General features: G+C 39.5%; 1 non-coding gene across 1 annotated transcript; it reads left to right on the top strand.

The window, feature by feature from the left end:
• LOC141635176 (small nucleolar RNA R71) lies at positions 1–107 on the top strand. The gene has a single exon (XR_012539880.1). It is a non-coding gene; the product is annotated as a small nucleolar RNA R71 (small nucleolar RNA).
• The last annotated feature ends 9778 nt before the right edge of the window (positions 108–9885 follow it).

Raw genomic sequence — 9885 nt, 5'->3', positions numbered from 1 at the left:
ACTCCATGGTGAGGACAACGAGCAATCAAATCTTGGAATCTATCCCATGCTTCACCCATGGACTCCTTGTCTTCTTGTTGGAAAGATGTGATTTCATTGTGAAGCATTGCGGTCTTTGAAGAGCAGTAGTACTTTGCAAGGAATGCCTTGGCTAGATCATCCCATGTAGTAAAGGTGTCCGGTGGGTGGACATTCAACCACCTATCCGTGTAACACCCCCATTTAAGTAGAATATTCCACCACCTATCCGTCTCCTGAGGCAATGATATTCAAAGAAAACAAACCAGGTACTTTATACATAAAATTTGCTTCTTAAAAATTCAATAGAAATGTCTTAACAATTACACTCTTTAAACAAAATTGCTAGCAATGTCAAGAGATTATCGTGACGTCTAACTCAGCTACACTAGACTCAATCCTTCCGGTCGCGCGCCCAACTCCCAACACAGCAATCACAACAGTTACTTTTCTAAACCTGTTCAAATGACTTCTCCCCATTCAACAGGAAATCATCGAATGGATCACTAAAGGCCACCCTGAAAATAGGTGACAATTTACACAAGACATCTCAAGTCAACTACATGCTGAATATGAATTCTAGAAATAATAATTCATAATAAATAAATAAATAAATGAATAAATACTCCGGCAATTAACATAATAACACAGTTTTACAATAATGAACAATAACATAGGCGCGCAGCCTCTTTGCAACCGTGTACACCCACAACCACCTTCACACACGGCACCACTGTGCCCTTCTCGTATATGTTTCACACATATCATCAGGACCACGTCACTTCTAGTTCCCCATGCTTGACCTACCAGTTCTTCAGGTCCATAACCGCAGTTGTGCCTGGCCTACCAATATCACACCATGTCTACAACCACAGCTGTGCCTGGCCTACCAATATCACATCAGGTCCATAACCACAGCTGTGCCTGGCCTACCACTTCTCAGAGCAATGTTGCCCCGTAGGCAGCCAAAGTAGTTAATAAAATGCATGACTTATAACAACATTAACCAGAATTAATTACAGAAACTCCCCTTCACAAAAATAGCTTAGTATAAACTCAGTATAAGGCTGCTACAACATATTATAGTCGCCATAAACTCCATATAGACTCCGTATAAGACCGCTGTAATTTCTACTACTACAATATAATTCAGTATAGCAACCACCACAACATTTTTACACATATTAGCGTAAGACCCACAAACATATAGCATGAGTTGAGTAGAGGAACAAATGTGCACAAAAGGGATGTGCACATTAATGGATTTGGGTTTATCGCTCGATGGATATGAGCGAGGCTTAGGTGGGAACGGCTGCGGTCCCCCACTGGCGGAGAGGAGTAACCTCTTGCGATGGGTACTCTGGCAGGGCTACACACTTTAGTTTGTAGTCAGTATTAAGGAGTTGGTGATGGAGTTCGGGTTGATGTGACGATTGAGCTGTGTTGATTTCTTGTTTGCTTGTAATTATATTATTGTGTGATTAGTACTGACCCCGTCTTTGTTTTGTAAAACTGTGGTGATCCATGCGGGGATGGTGAGCAGTTGTTGAGCAGGTTTGATATGGTGCTTATGGGCTAGCTGGGATGAGTTATCACTTGCAGTTATAAGAGTCTTCCGCTGTTGTCAGACATTATTGTTTAGTTTTTAGACATTTAGTTTTTGGAGAACTTGTATCGTATTTTATCAGTTTGGTTTTGGATTGTAATCACTTTAAACTTATTACTATTTAAATTATATTTCGTTATTATCATTTGATTATCATTGCCTCGGGAAACCGAGATGGTGACATTTCTATACCTGAGTGGTCCTGGTAAGGCACTTGGAGTATGGGGGTGTCACAACCTACCTCAGCAGTAGTTCGTTGCAACAATTAAATCACAGTATAGCGAGAAGCTCCACTATCAATTCCGTTCCTAAGAAACATACAATGCATACTATAAATATCGTCGCATAAACTAATTATAACGATCAAATTCTCGTAACAACTCCCCTCACCCGACACCAGCCGACCCCACTCATGGCCTCCACGCCACGGCCACCATGTCGCGTCGCCACCACGGCCTGACCCCGTGACCCTGACACCACGACTCACGTAACACGTGTCCCGTAACCACCCCATGCACCATAATTCATTACTATTACGCTGGTATAAAACCGTCTCAGAAATTTAAGAATCCTATAATATTAAACCATCTTTGGGTTAGGTCAGTACTAAGCCAAAACGTGAACTAACTACAAGATTAAGCGATAAATTACGTAAAAATAATATAGCATTATACTACGAATTAACAAAATGAAGTTTCGCGAAAATATTGTCTCGAAAGTCGTGCCATCACCCACTGCTCTTCTCTTCTTTCCATCTTGGCTCCCTCTTCTCCCTTATCTCTAGGTTTAGCCTTATGTTGTTTAAGAAACGTGATCAAAGGGTTGGAGTGTTAAGATTAGATGCTTATATAGTCCGGGCCATATTTAATCACTTAAGCAAAACCTGAGCCAAGTTCGGTCCACACTCGGTCCATACTCGGCCAACTTGGTCCTCAATTCTCTTAGTTCTTCTATTTAGCTAATTTCTGGATCAGTAACTCAAGCTCATGCAAACAATATAAAACGATCATATAATAAGAAATATAATTAAGTATAATTTATTAAAATAATACGAAATATTAAAATACCAGATGTTACTACGAAATATACATATGGATTATTATTTCAATATAATTTAACTCAATATAAAAATACGGATGAATTTAAAAATGGCCAAGAAATGAGTGAGATATGACTGTTTTATGAAAACTGGACATTCTTGAGAACTGCGTTGGGCACTCGACCGAGTGGACCTTTGTACTCGACTGAGTGGCCCTTACTCGATCAAGTGGATCACCACACTCGATCGAGTGACCCCTACTCGGTCGAGTGAACCTTTTTACTAGACCCAGTAACCTTAATACGTGCTTTACGTGCTTCTGATCTCCCATACTCGGTCGAGTAGACTGAGCACTCGACTTAGTAACCCTGTATTGGTCTTATAATTATCTTTTGACCTCTTTGCATGTCATATTGTTTACAAAGATGTTCTTTTTCATCTTAATACATTGTATGCAACGTATTGGTTTATTGCATGAGTTAGACATATCTTATAATGTAGGGAGCATCATATGTGAGTGTGACAGATAGAAGTGAAGTTGAAGAGTTTATTGAGTCAAAGGGCATGTTTTGTGAGGTATGGTGGTTGTGAGCTTGAGGAATATATTGATTATTGTATATGGTTAAGTGGTAATGTAAGTTCGAGGAATGTTAGAATATAGGCTTGAAAAAAGACATATGAGGGGATATTATTTGCAATAAGTAGGAATTAATGGAGGGGAATAAGATTGCTTATGGAAGGGAATGGGGTCTATTGCACTTAGATAGATTTATGCCGTGAGGTGGAATTGTATATAGCTATTGGGTTTGGGATTTCGGTTTAATAAGAAACGAACCTAGTTGTGTGATTCTTTGCGAAAGTAACGGTATGGAATGAATTGTGATTTCTTGGAATGTTAAAAAAGGGTGTAATTAATTAAAGAGTAATCATTGATTGTTTGGACTTCAAGTGGTAAGTGAGCGTGAGTAGGATGTTGGAGAGATTTATTGAAATGAGTGAATGAGGAGTTATGGTTACGAATAAATGGGATTTGACGTTTGGAAGCATTGAGAAGATAACTGAATTACTGAAGAGCTAGGTAGTAGGAGTAAAGACTTGAGTTGTTAATTGGTGTTGTCGAGTGTAAGGGGAACATAAGGATAAAAGTAAGTTGAGGTGAAGGGTGACGGGAGTTATGGGACATGAATGTAACGAATCATGATGATGTAGAGTACTATAATTGGGTTGTGAGTTAAAAGTTATTTATATATAAGATACGTGAGATGGCTGTGGGATTTATCTGTATGCATCCCTTTAAATTAAGGACTATAACGAATTTATAAGATGATGAAAGCTAGTCATAAAATTAAATTGCATAAACAAAAGGGTAAAGAGAATTAGAAATAACCTTCGGTCCTAGCTAATTCGGCCTATGAACAATATCGCAATGATATTCTCCTATCAGTTGCACCCAAGATGCTCCGAGAAATACCCCTCAAAATTGCTAGAATGAGATCCCCAATTTTCTGTAAATATTAGGGTTTTTATGTGATTTTCTGATGAGAGAAATGATGAGCAAAACTAGGTTAAAATTAGATTAGAAAAAAATGATCTCCCATTCCCTTATAAAACCGAGTATAAGGTGTATTAGGGTAGATATTTTCCTTCCAAAATTTCGGCCCATATACCGAAATTAAGAGAGTTATTTCTCTTATTTTCGGTTATTCCAAAAATGTATAAAATGTGTAAATTGTCATCTAGTGAGGATCGAACCCATGACCTCTTGGTTTGAGTACCCTCACTATTGCCACTATGACACATTCATCTTGTTGATATTAAATATAACCGATTATATTTAATTACGAATTAACAGATTAATTCGTCCAAGCTAACATTACATATATTTAATTAAATATAACTTATTATATTCAATTTACGAATTGATAGTTAATTCGTCTCAACTAATATTATTTAATCTTCATTAAATAATTGTCTCATCAACACATTGACTAACTGTTTAGTCATATAAGGCATCAATGTGATTATATTTCTATAACCACATCTCTCAAACACATCCTATAGGTGTGACCTTTAGGGACCAGTTGATCACCGCCATCTGTATGATAATAACGTCAAACTTTCTAGCAAGCCAACCGTTATTAGGTAATCGTTAATCAACTTATTAAAATACGAAGTATACCCTTGTGAACCTGTAAGAGATTTAAAAATGTTATCACACTAATTTTGGAGGACACAAGCTCCAACAAACTCCCACTTGTCCTCACAAGTGTATGTGCGATAACTGATTCTCATATCCTAAAATTTCTCCCACTCAATGTAAAACAATTTGCAAATCCGTATTCACAAAGGTCGTATTTTACAAGCGATCATTATCAAGAGTGGTTTCCCCGACTAGAGAGTAACTTAACTGATAAACGAATCAACATTCGAGCATGGCCATGCATTTCAGTTACAACTCCTCGAGTGGCCCTGAGAAATAACTATACCTGATAAGGGTTGGATATTTTGCTCAACTCGAATCCTGCAGATGTAAGCATAATATGAAATGACCCAGAAAAAATCTACTTAGCCTCCGATTCGGCGGACCGTGAGAAAGAAACCAAAGTCACCCAAAAGCGCCTTAATCTCAAGAGAGGTCGATAGTCAAGAGAATCGACTCTAGGAACACAATGGATGTCCTATCCACGACCTGGCACCGAATGTTTTTAAACATTTAGGACTCCATTACGTTGTCACAAAAAAAGTTGTCCTACGAGGTATCGTTATAATCTCGCATCTCGTGATCAATCGTCAACCGTTTGACTTATGGCTCGTTGAACCCACCATCAATCGATTGCACAATATAATAGCCGGAGTTATCAGCTCACATTGGCGATTACGGACCAAAACAAATATAATGCAATTCAGTTCACTTTGTGGCGTTCAATGTTGTCAGTACAATCCACATGAAAAACAAAATATTATAAAAACGATGAAGTTATAAATAGTTTATGAAAAAGATAACGTATCGAATTCATAATCAACTACTATAACTCAGGTACACGTTTAATTCTCATGGAAATAACGTGCCCTCCATGCTTATCATATTTCAATGGCTCGAGTAGTAGAATCGCTACAACTTCTGTTTGGAACTATCCCGGTGACCGCATGACACCATTAAGAGTAACAACGAATCTAGACTGAGATTTCTAATCATCTCGATCCGTTTGGAAGCTAGCATCTGCGTAACCGATTGCGCATAGCCTAGTATCTCCTCCATAAGTCAATACCCTATCCTTACTCCTCCGTAGGTACTTGAGGATATTTTTAACAGTTATCCAATGTGTTTCACCTGGATTCTTTTGGTACCGACTCGTCATACTCAATGCATATGACACGTCAGGACGTGTGCATATCATGGCATACATGATTGATCCTATTGCAGATGCATAAGGAACACGACTCATGCGCTCAATCCCTTCAGGCGTTGTGGGTGGATCGAGACTTGCTCAATCGCATCCAGTCGTCATTGGAAGGTTCCCCTTCTTGGAGTTGGTCATGCTGAACTTCTCAAGAATCTTATCCAAATAAGACTCCTGACTAAGTGATAACGTCCGTCGTGATCTATCTCGGTAGATACGGATTCCCAAAATGCGTTGTGCCTCAGAAATGGTTCTTCAACCATTCTTTAACCGAAGATAGGAGAGGAATGTCATTCCCAATCAGGAGTATGTCATCGACATACAATATCAAGAATACAATCTTGCTCTCACTCGACTTGCTATATAAGCATGGTTCTTCGACCGATCGAGTGAAACCATACTCTTTTATCACCTGGTCGAAACGATGATTCCAACTCCGAGAAGCTTGCTTAAGTCCATAAATGGAGCGTTTAAGCTTGCATACTTTCTTAGGATGTCCAGGATCCATGAAACCTTTGGGTTGCACCATGTACAAATCTTCCTCCAAATAATCGTTTAAGAGGGCGGTTTTCACATCCATTTGCCAAATTTCATAATCATGAAGAGCGGCAATCGCTAAGATTATCCGAATGGAACGTAGCATGACTAGAGGTACAAAAATCTCATCATAATGCAATCCGTGCACTTGAGTGAAACCTTTTGCCACTAGTCGTGCCTTATAGGATTCTGGTTGCGCGTCTACAGAACACTTTATTTTGAAAAGCCACTTGCACTGTATAAGTTTTACCTTATTAGGTAAATCAACTAGATCCCATACGTCATTCTCATACATGGAGTCCATCTCGGATTGCATGGCTTCGAGCCATAGCTTTGAGTCGGAACAGGCCATAGCACCTTTATAGGTAGCGGGTTCATTACTCTCTAGGAGTAAAACGTCATTCTCCTCGACCATACCAATGTATCTGTCCGGAGGATTAGAGACTCTACCCGACCTCCTAGGTTCCTCAGGAATATTAACCGTATCATCACTTGGAGGAACAACTTCCTCTATCTGTTCCTCGGTTGTTGGTTCTGGAACCTCCGACAGCTCGAAGGTTCTATTACTTGTCTTTTTCTCGAGAAATTCTTTCTCTAAGAACGTCGCACTAGCCGCAATAAAAACTCGATGTTCGGTAGGCGAATAGAAGTAATGACCAAATGTTCCTTTTGGATAACCTATAAAGTATGTCTTGACCGATTACGGGCCGAGCTTATCCTCGTGTCTCCACTTGACATAAGCCTCGCAGCCCCAAACCCGAATAAAGGACAAGTTAGGGACCGTTCCCTTCCACATTTCGTATGGAGTCTTGTCAACAGCTTTAGTCGGACTTCGGTTAAGTATAAGAGCAGCTGACAAAAGAGCATAACCCCATAATGAATCAAGCACTACCGCGTGACTCATCATGGATCGAACCATATCCGATGAAGGTCCGATTTCTCCGTTCGGACACACCATTTAATTGAGGTGTTCAGGTGGAGTTAAGCGTAGTACGATTCCCTTTGTCTTTAAGGTGTTGATCAAACTCATTTGAAAGATATTCGCCACCCCGATCTGAACGGAGTGCTTTAACCTTTCTACCCAGTTGGTTCTGAACCCTGTTCTGGTATTCTTTGAATTTCTCAAAGGACTCACTTTTATGCTTCATTAAGTAGACATATCCATATCTACTCAAATCGTCCGTGAAAGTGATAAAATATCTATAGCCATCTCTAGCGGTAATTGACATAGGTCCACAAACATCAGTATGTATGAGTCCTAATAGGTCACTAGCGCGCATTCCAACACCTTTGAAGGAAATTCGAGTCATATTGCCAACGAGACATGATTCACACGTGCCATATGTAGAAAATTCGAATGCGGGAATAGTCCCATTATCGACGAGTTTCTTTACGCGTTTCTCATTTATGTGTCCCATTCGACAATGCCATAGATAGGTTTGATCTTTGTCACCAACCTTTAATTTCTTATTATTCATGTGTAATTCTTCCGTGGTTTGATCTAAGATGTAAATTCCATTCATGGAAACTGCTTTGCCATAAATCATTTCATAAAAAGAAAATACAGCTATTATCCTTTATTGAAAATGCAAAACCGTATTTAGCAAGTACGGAAACTGAAATAATGTTCTTAGATAAACTGGGTACATAGTAACAGTTATAAAAATAACTCAAAACCATTAAGGAGTTGGATTACGTATGTTCCCTTGAGGCGAGCAACTCGTGCTCCGTTCGACTCGCAGTCCACATCACCCTTTTCGAGAGGCATGATGTTCTTTAGGTCCTGCAAATAATTACACAGATGAGAACCACAACCAGTATCAAGTACCCAAGTTCCGAAACTTGCATGGTTTATCTCAATCATATGAATATAAGATGACATACTAACATGAACGACGCCGCCTGCTTTTATGTCCTCATGGTACACGGGACAGTTCCTCCTTCAATGTCCAGTCTTGTGACAATGGTGGCACTCAATGTCACCGCCCTTGCTCTTTGTCTTGCCCTGTGAGCCACTAGTCTCACCAGGCCCACTCTTACCGTTTCCTGGCTTCTTGAACTTTGGCTTACCTACAGCTAGGTCGCCATGATCCTTGCCCTTACCTTTACTTTTATTGGAAATCATGAGAACATCCTGCTTCATGCTCCCACTCAATTTCATATCCTTCTCGGTCTGTACAAGAAGGGAGTGTAGCTCATGAGGACTCTTTTTCAAGTCATTCATGTAGTAGTTCACCCTAAAAAGGGCAAAACCATCATGAAAAGAATGAAGCACTCGGTCAATGACAATGCTCTCACTGATTTTGCAATTAAGTGCCTCCAATTTCTCGACATTCTCAATCATGTTAAGAATGTGTGCGCTAACCGGTTGGCCCTTTTGGAGTTTCGCATCAAAGAAGCGACAGGTATGCTCATAAGTAACGATTCTCGGTGCCTTTGAGAATTCGTTAGTGAGCGTGGTGAATATCTTGTTTGCACCTTGGGCAATGAAGCGTCTCTGCAAATTGGTTTTCTTTGCAAAGATGAGTACGTTCTTTATCGCACCCGCTTCCATAACGAAATCACTATAAGCGAGTGACTCGTTGACACCTACATTGGGGCCTGGGTTTACCGGTATTGGCTCAGTTAAGTACTTGAGCTTACCGTCAGCAATGGCAGCATTCCGTAGTGCTGCCTCCCAATCCGCAAAGTTGGACCCGTCATTTTTCAGACGTGTGAACTGATTCATGTTGTCCATAAAAACTTTCAGCCAGAACGCGCGATCAAGTGTGGCACTTGGCGTTGGGATTTCGTTATTTCCAGCCATTTGTTGTAACAGTAAAATTAACGTGTTCTACACTGCGAAAAGAAAATTGAATAATAAGCCTATGCATCGATTTGATTTTTAAGTCTAATACAATACTTTTATAACGCGAAGACTCATGCATTTATACAATTGACCTTCCTCAAGAATTATATAAATGATCCCAAGACTCAGTTTCTGTAAATTGATAAGCCCGCCTCTTGGCTAATTCTACCTTTAGAATTCTTGGTCGATAAATTTCTGTAAATTCTATCTTTAGTCCATTATAATCACGAGAAACTCTTCGGACTATAATGTTGAGATAAACTAAGTCAACACAAACTACTTACCCAACGTAGAAGGGGTCATATTATGCCTACCGACGAAGAAGGGATTCATAGTTGTTTGCCCTTATAAAGACTAATCTCAATTTCCGTTTTAGAGGAAGATCCCATCAACTTTATTTTAATTCATTTTAAGTGAACTAATATCTAGCATGCGT

The sequence above is a fragment of the Silene latifolia genome, chromosome Y (genome assembly GCF_048544455.1).
Source record: "Silene latifolia isolate original U9 population chromosome Y, ASM4854445v1, whole genome shotgun sequence".
NCBI classification, from domain to species: Eukaryota; Viridiplantae; Streptophyta; class Magnoliopsida; order Caryophyllales; family Caryophyllaceae; genus Silene; species Silene latifolia.
This window is presented reverse-complemented; position numbering and strand designations above follow the sequence as displayed.